The sequence below is a fragment of the Schistocerca nitens genome, chromosome 1, assembly GCF_023898315.1.
Source record: "Schistocerca nitens isolate TAMUIC-IGC-003100 chromosome 1, iqSchNite1.1, whole genome shotgun sequence".
NCBI classification, from domain to species: Eukaryota; Metazoa; Arthropoda; class Insecta; order Orthoptera; family Acrididae; genus Schistocerca; species Schistocerca nitens.
Genome location: NC_064614.1, coordinates 967,801,902 through 967,817,514, shown reverse-complemented (window position 1 = coordinate 967,817,514; position 15,613 = coordinate 967,801,902). Strand labels below are relative to the sequence as shown.

The following is a 15,613-nucleotide window of genomic DNA, read 5'->3' as shown; positions in this document are numbered from 1 at the left end:
CTACGATCATTCGTGCTGCCCTTTCCCGTTTACGTTCAATATTCCCTGTTAGTCCTGTCTGATACGAGTCCTACACACGAGAAATACACTAGGGTGGGTCACACGAATCTTTTGTAAGGCGTCTCCTTTGTAGAGTAATGGCATATCCGTGGTGTTCTGACAATCAACCGATCTTTGCCATCTACTTTACCTAAGATTGAGCCTATGTGACTGATCCATTTCATATCCTTACAAACTGCTGCAGCCACACGTTTTTGTGACGTGATCAGTTCCAGTCGTGACTCACTGATATTTTAGTCAGAGGATCTACGTTTTTCGTTTTTTGAAGTACATAAATTTACATTTCTGGAAATTTAAAGCAAGTTGCCAGCCTATTCGTCATTTTAAAATTTTAACATGATTCGAATGAATACTTGTCTGCTTTTCAAGATAATACTTCGTTACAGAAGTACGCTGATTTGGGAAAACCTGGCAGACTATAACTGTGTGCCTGGCCTTGACTCTAAATTGGGGCCTTTCACTCTTGTCATAAAATACTCCACCGATTGAGCTATCTAGGTACGACTGACGACCCACCCACACAACTTTACTTCCTCCAGTACCTCTCTCCTACCTTCTAAACTTCACAGAAGCTCTCCTGATTTCCTTGCGGGGCTAGCACTCCTGTTAGAAATGTTATTGCACAGTGAAAATTCATCCTACCCGCCAGGCTAGCCGAGAGCGCTAACGCGCTGCTTCCTGGACTCGGGTAGGCGCGCCGGCACCGGATCGAAACCGCCCGGCGGATTAACGAGAGGGCCGGTATGCCAGCCAGCCTGGATGCGGTTTTCCACATCCTGCTAGGTGACTACCGGGCTGGTCCCCACGTTCCGCCTCAATTACCCGACACACAGATATTTGAAGACGTTTGCACGTTCTCATGGCTTACACTAGACGCAGACAGCTGGAGTACACTACTCTTACGTCTCGGGGGGGGAGTTCGGCGTGGCGGCAGGAAGGGCATCTGGCCATCCTCTGCAACTAACACTGCCAAATCCGTAATAACAAGGCCAGCCCCGCGTTGAAGCGGGACTAGGCCCAAAGAAAGAAAGTGAAAATTCATCCTAGAAAAATCCCTTAGGCTAAGCCATTTATCATTAATATCCCTTCTTCCAGGTGTGCTGGTTCCGCAAATTACGCACGAGAGTTTGTACACCAGCCATCGATTCGATAAAACATTCATTCACCGCAGCCCGATCTGGAGAAGCATGGTGCTAATTAAGATCCGACATGACCTCACAGTTGGCGAGACAACAAATCGTAATATACTTCTCCAATCCCTCTCCTCCCCCGTACTCTATTTCCTATGTTTAACTTCTAGGAAACATTACCAAACTTGTTTGAAGCATGTAGCGGCCATGGATTGTCTTGCTGTTACGCCTTTCTCCCCGCAGAAAACGCAGCTCGAATGTACGCTTAACTTTAGAAAGATAGGTGAGTGCGGCCTCAGATTAGATACCACGAAAAAAAATAAACGCGCTACTGAGCTCCAATGTAAACAACCGTGAGTATAATCAACTGCTTGCGTTTCAGCCGTACACGAGTAGCTGCACCTCTTTTAAAGAGCGTGAGAAAAAATTGTATAGTTTCTTCTCAGCTCTTACAAGCACGGACGCAAGAGATGAACACCACGGCCTATGTAGTCAACATCTTCAGACCCTCCGAGGTTGTCACTTAGTAGGACAGGCCCGGGCAGTTTCCAACAAGAATAAAAATTGAACTTTTGTCAAATGGTTCAAATGGCTCTGAGCACTATCCGACTTAACTTCTGAGGTCATCAGTCGCCTAGAACTTAGAACTAATTAAACCTAACTAACCTAAGGACATCACACACATCCATGCCCGAGGCAGGATTCGAACCTGCGACCGTAGCGGTCGCTCGGCTCCAGACTATAGCGCCTAGAACCGCACGGCCACTCCGGCCGCCGAACTTTTGTCACTAGGCAATGTCTCTGCCTTCCACAAAACAATTTAATTTCGTTTACAGCCTATATTCTACTGCAGGTGGAAACAGGTCCTACCCGGTGGCTGATCTGTCTTCCACCATTTCTTTATCCGAGAAGTGTTAAGAACCATCCTTCTGGCCACAGGAGGGCTATTCAGCACCGACAGACCGTCGTGTCGTCCTTTGCCAACGGCGTCATTTGAATGCAGTGTGCCCGCATCTCGTGGTCGTGCGGTAGCGTTCTCGCTTCACACGCCCGGGTTCCCGGGTTAGATTCCCGGCGGGGTCAGGGATTTTCTCTGCCTCGTGATGGCTGGGTGTTGTGTGCTGTCCTTAGGTTAGTTAGGTTTAAGTAGTTCTAAGTTCTAGGGGACTGATGACCATAGATGTTAAGTCCCATAGTGCTCAGAGCCATTTTTGAATGCAGTGTGAAGGGGCACCATATCACACCCCCGGGCGTTGTCAGTTCTGCAGGCGTGGTGCAGTTACTATTCTGTCAAGTAGCTTCCAGTTGGCATCGCTATGCTGAGTGCACCCCCTTCCGGTCTCCCATCAAAGGAAAAGTCCTGTCAGTACCGGGAATCGAACCGTGCTCAGTTTAAATCCCGTACGACTTTTCTCGTTTACCTTTTTGTAGTTTCCCTAAATTACTTCTTATACTTTTATCTTGTTTCAGATATTTGAGCGTTAAATGTACTAGAAAGGACGAATCACGTAAAACGTACAATCCCATTTTACGTCCTTCACGGTTCTAAATATAAGAACGAGGTATTCTGCGACTATTTTGTACTGAGAGAGACTTCATTGTATCAAGAGGATTAATACTATTAGTTTTGGTACCGACCGATGGAAGGAAGGAAGGAAGATTATTTTTATATGGATCGATGTACTTTACAATGGCACGCGAAATTTCTTTAAAAAACGTATGCAACGTTGAGTGGTGTGTTCAAGAAATAACGGTTTTTTAAAAGAATTTAATTTATACATCTACATCAGTGTTATCCCATTCAAAATAGTCGCCGTTTGGTATTACACACTTACCCGTCAGAGCTTTTTCCAATACTAGAAACGCTTCTGAAATCCGGTTCTTCGAATAGCCCTTAGCTCTCTCTGTGATGCGTTTTAATTTCATATATGCATCGTGAGGGCGTCGTGTAAAGTGCAGGCTACATATCCAAACGTCACAGGTTAGATCCCTGGTCACTCCCATGACTTTAATCTGTTGAGGCGTAGCACTCTGCCGGCCAGTGTGGCCGAGCGGTTCTAGACGCTACAGTCGAACCGTGCGACCGCTACGGTCGCAGGTTCGAGTCCTGCCTCGGGCATGGATGTGTGTGATGTCCTTAGGTTAGTTAGGTTTAAGTAGTTCTAAGTTCTAGGGGACTGATGACCTCAGCCGTTCAGTCCCATAGTGCTCAGAGCCATTTGAACCATTTGCGTAGCTCTCTGCATCTCGCTTCGAGTGTTCGTTTATCTTTTAATTTACCTCGCTGTTGTCTTCATGTCGGAGTAATCTGCAAACCCCCGACTTGTTAAATATTTTTCCTATCTGTAGAATAACTTAATTTTTACTAAAACCCACGACTTGGCAACTCCGATCTTTTAAGGCTTTAATTGATCCTTTAAATTAAATAAGTATCTTGCTAGAGAAGACCTTCTGGGTAACGAATAACAAGCGATTTTTTCAATACTACATGTATTTATTATTGATATCAACTTCCGGTCACTGGTACTCCTTGACAGCGTGGCTGGTGCAGAAGACTCTATGCCGCCTTTGAGTGTCTTGCCCGCCAAGACATCTTCACCTCTTGAAACGGCACGAGACCAGACAGAATGTTATCAAATAATAAAATGCACAAAACAGGACTTGTCCCGTAATAAATCTTCTTACATAATAACTAAATCTTTATATTCCGAATCATTATTCTACACATAAAAAATGCACTCCAGTCTACTAATAAAGCTTATTCATTTATATTCAAAATTAGTACAACATTTCACATCCATTCAACGAAATCATTTATTTCCGACCTTTGGCTACAAAATACCTGGAAACTCCCGTACCTCACAGTGCCTACGTAAAGCCGTCGGCACACGGACCTTTCATCCGAACTTCGAGCGTTGAGCGTGCCGAGTTTCTGACCTCATAGTGTGGAATAGCACGATGGGGAGACTTCCGAACGTGCAGAGCACTATCTAGCCTGTAAGATATTCTGAAAGTGCGTTTGAGCGTTGTCCAATGAGATGGCAGAACGCCTTCTACGTCACATGCACGCTGTCCACGGACGAGCACGCTATCTCCCTTGTGAGGCGCCATATTGGCTTTCAGTTGAAGCCCGTATGTATATATGTCGTTTCGGAGCACCAGCGAACTGAGGAGCTCTCGGAAACCCGCCGTCAATTGTATGATTCGTTGTAATAAAAGACGAGAAACGTCGTATTCGTGGTAAAAGAATTATTCTAACTTGCATATTATGAGAATATGGCATTTGAAGACAACGACATGTTGAGGATCCATTAAAACCGCATTGTTCTTTGTACAGTTAGCTATAATTAAATTTCAATTAATAATATAACTACGATTAAAGCTTGGTAACAACGGCCATACGATGTTGATGCCGGCACGGTAGCTCAGCGTGTTCAGTCAGAGGATTAGCTGGTCTCTGTAATACAAAAAAACTGAGTGAATGGGCCAACGATGAACTTGAACGAGTGTCATGGAACTTCCATCCCGAATAAATGCAATAAATAATAACGAATAAAATGAGATAAAAAAATAAACCTCAATGAATAGTGTCTCAGGATCGTGATGCAATGTATGATACGATGGTGGTTTGCGTCCTGCTACATCCAGTTATTTTTTTTTCTTAACTTTCGCGTTTTTAATACGGTCTGATACTTCCGTTAAGTATGAACTATAATATTGGATGTTATGTAAATATTAGTGCGCTCTTTTTGGGGAGTGAGTTTGTTCGATTGGCTTAAACTACAAGACACTTGGCACTACTTGCTATAACATATTTTGCCCATTTTTCTTTTAAGTTACGTAATTCACATCTTGTAAAGATTCTGCTACTGAGTAGGAATAGTAATCATGTAAGAATGGCCTTAGCGTTTTTGTAAGAATGATGAAATAATTTTTATCTTGTGTGGATAACTGTTGTAAATTTGCATCATACTATTTGTAATGGAACTTTTATAAGCCGATGTCCTTATCGACTTGACACGGTACTTTCCTTTTTGCCTTGTAATATTTTCACGGATATTGAAGTTTTTATTTATGTATACTACAGACAGAACAACCTGACTAGCATGTATACAAGGGAGGAAAGTACGTTTTAACACAGCTAATACAGGAATTTTAGTCCCGTCCATTTCGTAAACAGTGTGATTTACGATCCAGATACAGCCGACAACTGCAGCTGGAGCGCGTTGCGATTGCTTATTTGACGTTGTGGCCCACGTACTATAACGACAAGTCGCATCGTTTCTGAGCGTTCAGCGGCCCGTTGAACTAGGCACGTGTACGTTTTAGTATGTAACATGTAATGTTTGAATAATCAGAATACGCATGGCGTGTTATACAAGTCGTATCTGTGAAATTAACATTCAGGTCAAATTGTGTAATATTTGAGATAGCATTATGTTACAGATAATCCGCTTTGTAATGCTGTCTGGTATTAGGTTTAGTTCCACACCATAAACTCGCTATTACGAGTGACTGTGACTGCGTGTTAGTGTTGAAACTAGAACTTAACATTAGCAAGGGCTTGGCAGGGTTTTTGTATCAAACAAGGGTCAATACATCGAAGTCTTCACCCACGAACTACCTTTCTATTAATCATTCAGCTAACCTGATACTGAAGAACAGCTGTTGCACCCGTTGGATTCGTATAATGCTGCTGGTTCTACTACAGCGTTTCCGGTAGAAGAACACCATTCGTTTTTAGCAAGGAAGGGATGTGGGCCATACTTCACAAGAGGAAATTCAGCACAAGGTGAGTGGACATTTTCTGTAGAATGAACATAATTAATCGCGCCATTAGACTGTCACCTCTGCCACTGCTTGTTAGTGTCAAAAATGTTGAGTTCGCCGTGGTCTGGAGGCCACGATAAACTATGGGTCCCCCTATTACTGACTGCGAAGTCAGTTCAGAGGTCGGAGAAAGGAAACGGCATACCATCTCCAATACGACCGTGGCAAGTAAAGCGTTGTGCTGTTCAAGCCAGTTTTCCGGCTGACGGTGGCTTACCCTTGTGCGCATATAAAACAACGATCTTTTATCATCTGGAACAGAAAAAAGTCACATGAGTACATGTCTGGCGACTGTGGAGGTTCTGGCATTATTACAGTGTTGATTTTGACCGAAAATTCACGAACAAGCATTGTCGTGGGGCAAGAGCAATGGACTGCTTCGCCACAGGTCTCAGAGTGCTTCAGGTAAACTGCTTTAAACGTGTAAGCAGTAGTCTTTATTGATGATGTGTGTGAAATCTTATAGGACTCAACTGCTAAGGTCATCAGTCCCTAAGCTTACACACTACTTAACCTAAATTATCCTAAGGACAAACACGCACACCCATGCCCGAGGGAGGACTCGAACCTCCGCCGGGACCAGCCGCACAGTCTATGACTGCAGCGCCCAAGACCGCGCGGCTAATCCCGCGCGGCCAGTAGTCTTTATTGATCGTTCGATATTGTGACAAGAATCGTGGAGAACTACGCCGTTAAAACCGAACAATACAGTAAGCACACCTTCACATCTGACTGCAGCTCCTGAGAATTTGTTCTAAATTTTGTGATTTTGGAATCAATTTTGTCCTCGCACGTTTCATACCCAAAAATTTGAAAACATTTCATGGTATGAGCCATTTGATATACCAACATCATCAGTTATTCGGCGACCGTTCATAATCATTCCTTTCCCCGTTTACACTGTCATCGATTGCTGATGTGCTGTGGCATCCAGAGTGCTACTGTCTTTAACGTCTTCTTCGAAATGCTTATACCATTCGTGAACCCTCGCATTACTCACAGCACAATAACCAAAATGAATATTAACATTTGTAAAACTTTGCTGCACTTTATTTCATTTTTATAGTAATCTTTAGTGTGAATTCTGTGATCCATTTGATACAAAATATATAATCAGCGATAGCACCTAAACACGTGTATTCTTTTTGACAGCTGACAAAAGACTAAATATCCGATACGGCTAACTCTGTACACATACGTTTCAGACGTGTTTACCAACACAAAAACGAGAACTCGGGTCCATCCGACTTATGCTCCCTGAATACACCTCATATAACACATGTCAATACTAGCTTTGAATCATTTCGCGTATCTGAGAAATGTGCTAAAACTTAGAGGTGAGTTGACGACCAGAATGGTCTTTGCTGCGTCCACCACTGCCAAGTTGGCCTGTCTTTCTAGGCACCGTCGCTACATGCAACAACAAGATAAGTCGAGGCTACTGAGATAAAACTTATGTCCTCTTGACGGTATTCTATACGACAGAGGTACAGCTACGATTTTCTAGAAACGACCTGTATCCAACCTTTAAGGGTGTCAGAAAAGGATCAGAAAACTATTTCAACTATGTATGTGTCTCAGTGTTTTCACATATGCTGTACAGAGTGTAACAGTCATAAATGCAGAAGATTCTACTGGTGATTGAGGACGAAGTACTGAACAACATTACATCGGTATTTACGTCACTTGCAATCTAATAATTACAGCTATTACAAGTCGTGTATTTTTAGGTTGGTTAGTACCTCCAGATCCACATGACACAAGCAAACCATTAATGCTTATTTTCCCCTGGGCAGCAGGTCAGATATGGAAGTGTGGGCTCATGGACACTAAACGGGTAGTCTATACTGACAGACGTACACTACTTAGTGATGCAGTTATGACGGTGCAGAAAACATCAGGTACTTGTTTTGTGGCGTGTTTGTGGGAAGACTGTTCAGTGCAGAGAAAAAAGAACCAACACAATGATCTTTGTAAAGTACCACACATAAAATTATCTATACTTATATCTATTGCACCCTATATATACGGTCGGAACTCGGTTTGAGAGCCCCACTTGGCAGACTTTGTGTCGAAATAATAGATCTTTTGGCAGGTTTATCAGGTACTTTTTGCAAAAAGTTTCAGTACCAGAATTAACAAGCATAATATTATTGTATTTGTCTTTTCAAGAGTTTTCGAATGTCGTTAAAGTGCTATGTCGTCTTATTTATTTAAAGTATTTATTTAAAAAAATTAGGAACATACTTGCTTGAATAGCTAATTTAATGGATGAGTTAACAATATTAAACCTGTAGCAAGATAACATGTCCATCTGTGTACTATCTTTCTCTGAAAGCTTCGTTTCTATATCTTGAATCGTTCATGAAATAAAAAGGATGTTACAAGTTGTAACATACTCTGTACACGTATTGCCCTTTGTAATTATGAAAGATGATTGAGCTGCCCCTATCTGTGAGTTTTATGCAACCCACAACACCTTCAAATACCACGCACAAGATTTTCATATTCTCTCTCTCTCTCACTATTTAAAAACTATTAGTCCTACAGAACAAACAAACAGGACCTTTTTGCAGGAAATTTAATGTAGTTAAATTTTGTACAGGGGACACGTTCTCGCCATAAACCGTAGTTTTCGAACTATTCAAGAAAAACGTGTCAAAGTGCTCTTCAACCGCGGTGTTCTTGCATAACTGGAAAACTAAGTGCTCCACTAAAAACTTATTGCAGTACAAAATGTAACTACATTAAATTTCCCACAAAAACGTTCAGTTTATATTTCTGTAGGACTCGTAATTTGCACGTAGCGAGCGAGAGAATGTTACAATCTCATTTGTGGTTTTTGAAGGCATAGCCGGTTGCTTAAACCCATACATCTGAATAACCTTGTATACCTGTCAGGATTTTGTGACTCGTTTATGTCACACGTTTCAGTGTTCTTTCGTAACAACTTTTGTTAATCTGCATGGTGACAACAGGGCACAGTATTTTTCGTACATTTCAAAGATCCTTTAAGTTACGGACATAGTTCTACCCGCCTCCTAAAAAATAGGGAAGACAACGCATGCTGGGAACCGAATATAAATCCAAGCTAGGTCATGTTTCACAATAATAAGCGTCGCTAAAAGAGAAACCCGAGACCTGTTGCGCCAGCGTTATCGGAATCTTCCGCAGGTCTGGACCTCGATGTTGCAGCGAAACTCGCCAGCGAACCCCCCTCGGCTCCATCCGTCTCTCGCCCCCTTAATTGCGGTCTCGCCAGAGATGGGGAAAGAAAAGCGAGGAGCCGTTTTGTCCCCCGGCTATCTGGGTCCAGACATCTGCGGGTGCCTTCGTTAATTAGCACTGGTCCGGCGTGCCTGCTGATGTATGCGCCTGTGCTTATCTCCCCACGGTCGAGGCATATTTCACGCAGAACGCCGCTACCGTGTAAGGAGCACTCCTCTTCCACCCTCGGTTGTTCAAGCGGCTAGTAAGCTGCCGCTCGATTAATCTGTGTCCTCCGTGTTCGGTGGCCGTGATTGGTAGCGCTGTTCGCCGGCTCCGCGCCAGAGATTGCTGCGATACATCGCCAGAGATACTGCCTGTTGTCGGCCAAGATGGCAGCGATTACTTACCAGAGATGTTCGTTAATCGAAGATGGCTGCCGTCGCCACAGCGATGTCGCCTGCGATCGCGAATCAAAGATAACGACTGACAAAGAAACATCTGTGACTCACAACGGAAATACACATTGGAAGCCACTGAGTCTAAAGACGTGATGAACAGTTTAATCTTTCCTATTTATGAAATAATTTCTGCTCTTTCAGTCACTATTTACTAAATTTGTTTGCACTAGGTGTTTGGGTAGCATGCTACGATCTTCAAGTGCATTGCACTTACGTGTTTCATTATATTAATCTGAGGTCTGAAGTTCATTTGCTGCGTGTGTGCTTGAGGTAAGCCAATGAAATATAATAATTTTTGGTAGACATTTGTCTGGCTCACCCTTTCACATTCGCATATATCATTCCAGAGCCTCTTAGCAGCGCAGGTTTACCACTGCGTCAGGTAATCACTGATATCGCATTACTATACAAAGATAGACCTGCGTTCCGCGACATTAGCGTGTGGCATTTTGTGGGATGTTGCTGATGCTTCCGTGCCTCGTGTTGGTTGAGTATTTGCTGCCCACTGTTGTTGGTATATGATGCTTTACAAGACTTGAAGTTCTTCCTGATGAGGAATTTCCTCATGCCCACCAAGACATATCTCAGAATTGCTGTCTGACAAGTTCAGCAGGGAGATGCATCAGTCATGTATTTTGGGCAGTATGATCGGGGTCTTTGATAAGTTGAATACTTCTCAGTATCGGACCAAGTTCCTCCAACTTATTTCCTTATGCTTTAGTAGGCAATGTGTTAGGTTTCAAGACGACAACGCACTAGTACGACGAGTCCATTTTGTGCACTCGTTCCCCCCTGGAGGAAGTGAATGGCATGGCCTGCGGTGTCTGCTGGCGTAAAGTCGACTGAGGATGCTCTGGACCAGTTGACTCTAGCAGTGGGTAACCTCAGAAGGGACGTCGCATAGAAAGCGTGCGACAGCTTTGAGTAGCTGCGATTCTCTACCACCGTGTGGACGGCTTGCCAAGGGTGACACAGTCATCTTACAATGTGCATGGTGGAACAATACGGTACCGAATTTAACCAGAAGCAGGTTCAGATTTCACAGACGAGCGCCATTAAACAAACTAAAATTTTGTGGTTATTGTTTTGTTTTTATTATATATTTAAGTTTTTTTAATAAATGAAAAGCACCAGTTTGCTTTTATTCTACAATATTGTAGAATAAAGCACCAGTTTGCTTTTATTCTACAATATTGTAGAATAAAACAAATAGAACAAAAGCAAACTGGTGCTTTTCATTTATTATAATGTTGTTCTACCAAGAACCAACGGAAGATTCTGTTAGTTTCTTTTATTTTCATAAGGCTTATTATTTGACTCCCTGCTCTCCTTGAATCATTCGCAGATTATGAAGGTGATGCCAAATAGGCAGTTTATATTTTAAGAGCATAGGATTTAGCAGCAGGAGTCAGTTTCAATATAATAATCTTTGGTGTATGGCGGCCTCATAAATGATAAAGCGACAAACGTTTCAACTGCTATTGCAGGCAGTCTTCATCGATATGTCTACTTGTGGCTTGTCGTTGCAGCTTTGTATTTATTTTTTGAAACCAGCTGAGACCGGCATGCGTTGCAATCACTTTTTCTTTCTGTGTACTGTACATAAACAAAGCAGACACATTTATAAGTGCAAAATAAATGAATGATAATGATAATTTTTGTACGTTATGTTTATTTGAAATTTTTTTCAAGTCCTTTGAGATATCAGTATTTCTGATCTTACCGTCTTCTGTAAAAACAAATTCATTTTTGGCTGTCCCACTCGCGAGAGTGAAAGATGTAACTGATCATGTGAAAAACTTTTTGTCCCTGGCTTCAGGCTGCAAGAAATTAAATTTTGTTGTTTAATTAATTACCATGCTGAGAGGTATATCCTTGAACTCGATGTGCTGGAGCCGATGGATTAATTTCGTTATTTTTATATGAAACAAAGGAAGTTCATTAGAGCCCTGCTTACTTCCGTTTAGATGCATGTAAGATCGCCATGTTCGTAGCTTTAACCATTTCCGTAGTGCCATACTGGGTTAAAAGGTCACCAGCTGAAGGCTGTACTACGAGTGCTGGTTCTGAATATACGTTAGTATCTAACTTCCGTACAGATCGTACAATAAGTATATACTCGACAAACAAGTTGCCAAATCTTCGTTTCCATCCTTCAATGCAGCTGTATCAGTATTTATGGTAGCGTGTTGCAGTGACAAATTTGTTACATCAGTTGTGAAAGTCTTACACTATTATTTTAACTTTGATGTGTCCGCAGACAGACATGTTATTTGAACACGTATTTTGCTTCGGAATTCATGTTTTGCGAAAATTTTGCTTGACAGTTTAGCGGACAATATTCAGATTTAGTTGACACGTTACTCTTAATACACATTTCATTATGGAAAAAGGGTAATTTTAATTTTAGTACACATTTCATTACGTAACGTGTGTACTTCAAATAATAATTCAGGGATAACTGATCTGATAATTGATTATGTTTATTGGACATTTCATTACGGAAAGTGGACGTAGTATTAAGAGTAGCATTCTGAGGCACAGTGCAATCTAGCATTCCACATGTTTGTACACGCATTTCACCCGCATCTATAGCGAATGATGAGGAAACTGGTAATTCTGCGAGTAACTGATTATCTTTTCGAGAAAGAGGATTGTCGCTGGCGTCTGTCTGATTCTCCACATTTGACACCACGCGAATTTAGCGAGGACGTTAAATGTATATGCGGTAATGATCTATGGCCCGAAAACAGATGTGGCTGATGCATCAAACAACACAGACGCTTCATTCTTTCAAAGTATTCGAAGGCAACTAATTATAGGAAAGAAATACCATCAGGTCGTTTTCAGTCGTTTATACGTGTCATCCCCTCCCAGCGTCACCCTAACTCCTAGCTGTAGTTCGTATTTCTTCCATTTCTTATTCCACAGTATGTTAATTCAACAAATTTGGATGAATTTGCTCCAGAAGGTCCTGAGTTATGCTTTTACGACACGCCTTTTCACTCTAAATTCTCACCCGTAGAGGTACTAGTGGTGCCTAATTGCCACAGTACATTTTTACAGACAGCAAGTGATACGTGTGAAACGTTTAGTAGAAATTTCATCGAGCGTTACAGAGATATGCTGATATGTTAATGTCTTTGCACTCTCCCTCCTCACGCCTCCTGCAACACGATGGGTGAAACGCCATCATGACCGTTACCTTAAGTCCAGCGACCCGAGAACTATGGTACTGGTATCGGTCGTTAGAGAATGATTTTACACATCACATCTTCTCACCCTACTTCTATTGGTGGTTGCCTGTATTACCTGCACAATATTTTTATACAAATAATTGTACAAATAATGAGTCATGTATATACAAAAGTGACTGAAACTGCTCCAGATGTTTCTGAGTTAAACTTCTGTGATTTCTCTCCCTCTTTTCCACCTCTTTCCTATGGGTAGGAGCTGATGCTTGCACTCCGTCTTCAGGCCACAAGTGGCCCATCGGGTCCATCCGACCGCCGTGCCATCCTCAGATGAGGATGCGGATAGGAGGGGCGTGTGGTCAGCACACCACGCTCCCAGTCGTTATGATGGTTTTCTTTGACCGGAGCCGCTACTATTCGGTCGAGCAGCTCCTCAGTTGGCGTCACGAGGCTGAGTGCACCCCGAAAAATGGCAACAGCGCATGGCGGCCTGGATGGTCACCCACCCAAGTGCTGACCACACCCGACAGCGCTTCACTTCGGTGATCTGACGGGAACCGGTGTATCCACTGCGGCAAGGCCGTTGCCTAGCTGATAACCCACAGAAACCTTCCCCAATATGAGCACAACAGCTCACCGAAGTGTTATTGTGATCGGATGATGGTGTAGCAACGCATAGAAGATGAACAAACTCAATGTTCATTATTATATCTTTGATAGGCTTGACGACCATTTTTTTGGCTGAGAGACCGGACCAACTAGAGCTATATCCGATGCTTATTTCTGCGAATGTTTGACATTAATTAATTTTAATTACTCAGTAGTTACCAAAAACTACAAGTAGTCATCCTGATGAAGGCTATCTGCAATAGTGGCTGAAAAGACTGGCTAGTTATAACACAACATGACGCAGTAAAACAGCCAGTTTAATTTTACTGACTCTTATACACTACTGGCCATTAAAATTGCTACAGCACGAAGATGACGTGCTACAGTCGCGAAATTTAACCGACAGGAAGAAGATGCTATGATATGCAAATGATTAGCTTTTCAGAACATTCACACAAGGTTGGCGCCGGTTGCGACACCTACAACGTGCTGACATGAGGAAAGTTTCCAACAGATTTCTCATACACAAACAGCAGTAGACCGGCGTTGCCTGGTGAAACGTTGTTGTGAGGTCTCTTGTAAGGAGGAGAAATGCGTACCATCACGTTTCCGACTTTGTTAAACGTCGGATTGTAGCCTATCGCGATTGCGGTTTATCGTATCGCGACATTGCTGCTCGCGTTGGTCGAGATCTAATTACTGTTAGCAGAATATGGAATCGGTGGGTTCAGGAGGGTAATACAGAACGCCGTGCTGGAGCCCAACGGCCTCGTATCACTAGCAGTCGAGATGACAGGCATCTTATCCGCATGGCTGTAACGGATCGTGCAGCCCCGTCTCGATCCCTGAGTCAACCGATGGGGATGTTTGGAAGACAACAACCATCTACACGAACAGTTCGACGACGTTTGCAGCAACATGGACTATCTGTTCGGGGACCATGGCTGCGGTTACCCTTGACGCTGCATCACAGACAGGAGCGCCTACGATGGTGTACTCAACGACGAACATGGGTGCACGAATGGCAAAACGTCATTTTTTCGGATCAATCCAGGTTCTGTTTACAGCATCACGATGGTCGCATCCGTGTTTGGCAACATTGCGGTGAACGCACATCGGAAGCGTGTATTCGTCATCGCCATACTGGCGTATCACCCGGCGTTATGGTATGGGGTGCCATTGGTTACACGTCTCGGTCACCTCTTGTTCGCATTGACGGCACTTTGAACAGTGGACGTTACATTTCAGATGTGTTACGACCCGTGGCTCTACCCATCATTCGAGCCCTGCGATACCCTACATTTCAGCACGAAAATGCATGACCGCCTGTACGGGCCTTTCTCGATACAGAAAATGTTCGACTGCTGCCTTGGCCAGCACATTCTCCAGATCTGTCACCGACTGAAAATGTTTGGTCAATGGTGGCCGAGCAACTGGCTCGTCACAATACGCCAGTCACTGCTCTTGATGAACTGTGGTATCTTGTAGAAGCTGCATGGGTAGCTGTACCTGTACACGCCATCCAAGCTCTGTTTGACTCAATGTTCAGGCGTATCAAGGCCGTTATTACGGCCAGAGGTGGTTGTTCCGGGTAGTGATTTCTCAGTATCTATGCACCCAAATTGCGTGAAAATGTAATCACATGCCAGTTCTAGTATAATATATTTATCTAATGAATACCCGTTTATCACCTGCATTTCTTCTTGGTGAAGCAATGTTAATGGCCAGTGGTGTATTTTTGTTTCCATTACTACTCCTAGAGAACCACTGTGCGAGTGGTGCCAGTAGGTGGTTTAGGAAGTCAGCGTGACACTGAAAGCTGGTCACTTTTTGCCTAAAAAAAATGGTTCAAATGGCTCTGAGCACTATGGGACTCAACTGCTGTGGTCATAAGTCCCCTAGAACTTAGAACTACTTAAACCTAACTAACCTAAGGACATCACACACATCCATGCCCGAGGCAGGATTCGAACCTGCGACCGTAGCGGTCGTGCGGTTCCAGACTGTAGCGCCTTTAACCGCTCGGTCACTCCGGCCGGCAACTTTTTACCTAAAGTGCCTCTATGATTATAAGGGCTGTTTCGTGTGTAGGGTGATGAGCCCCAGGACGGCAAGGAGAGGG

At 43.2% G+C, this 15,613-nt stretch overlaps 1 protein-coding gene and 1 pseudogene across 1 annotated transcript in view; one reads left to right on the top strand and one right to left on the bottom strand.

Moving 5' to 3' along the window:
• The window catches only part of LOC126195081 (tyrosine-protein kinase Dnt-like), a 562,000-nt gene that overhangs the window by 269,187 nt on the left and 277,200 nt on the right, over positions 1-15,613 (top strand). The window lies entirely within an intron of this gene.
• On the bottom strand, positions 13,353-13,470 carry LOC126210417 (5S ribosomal RNA; annotated as a pseudogene).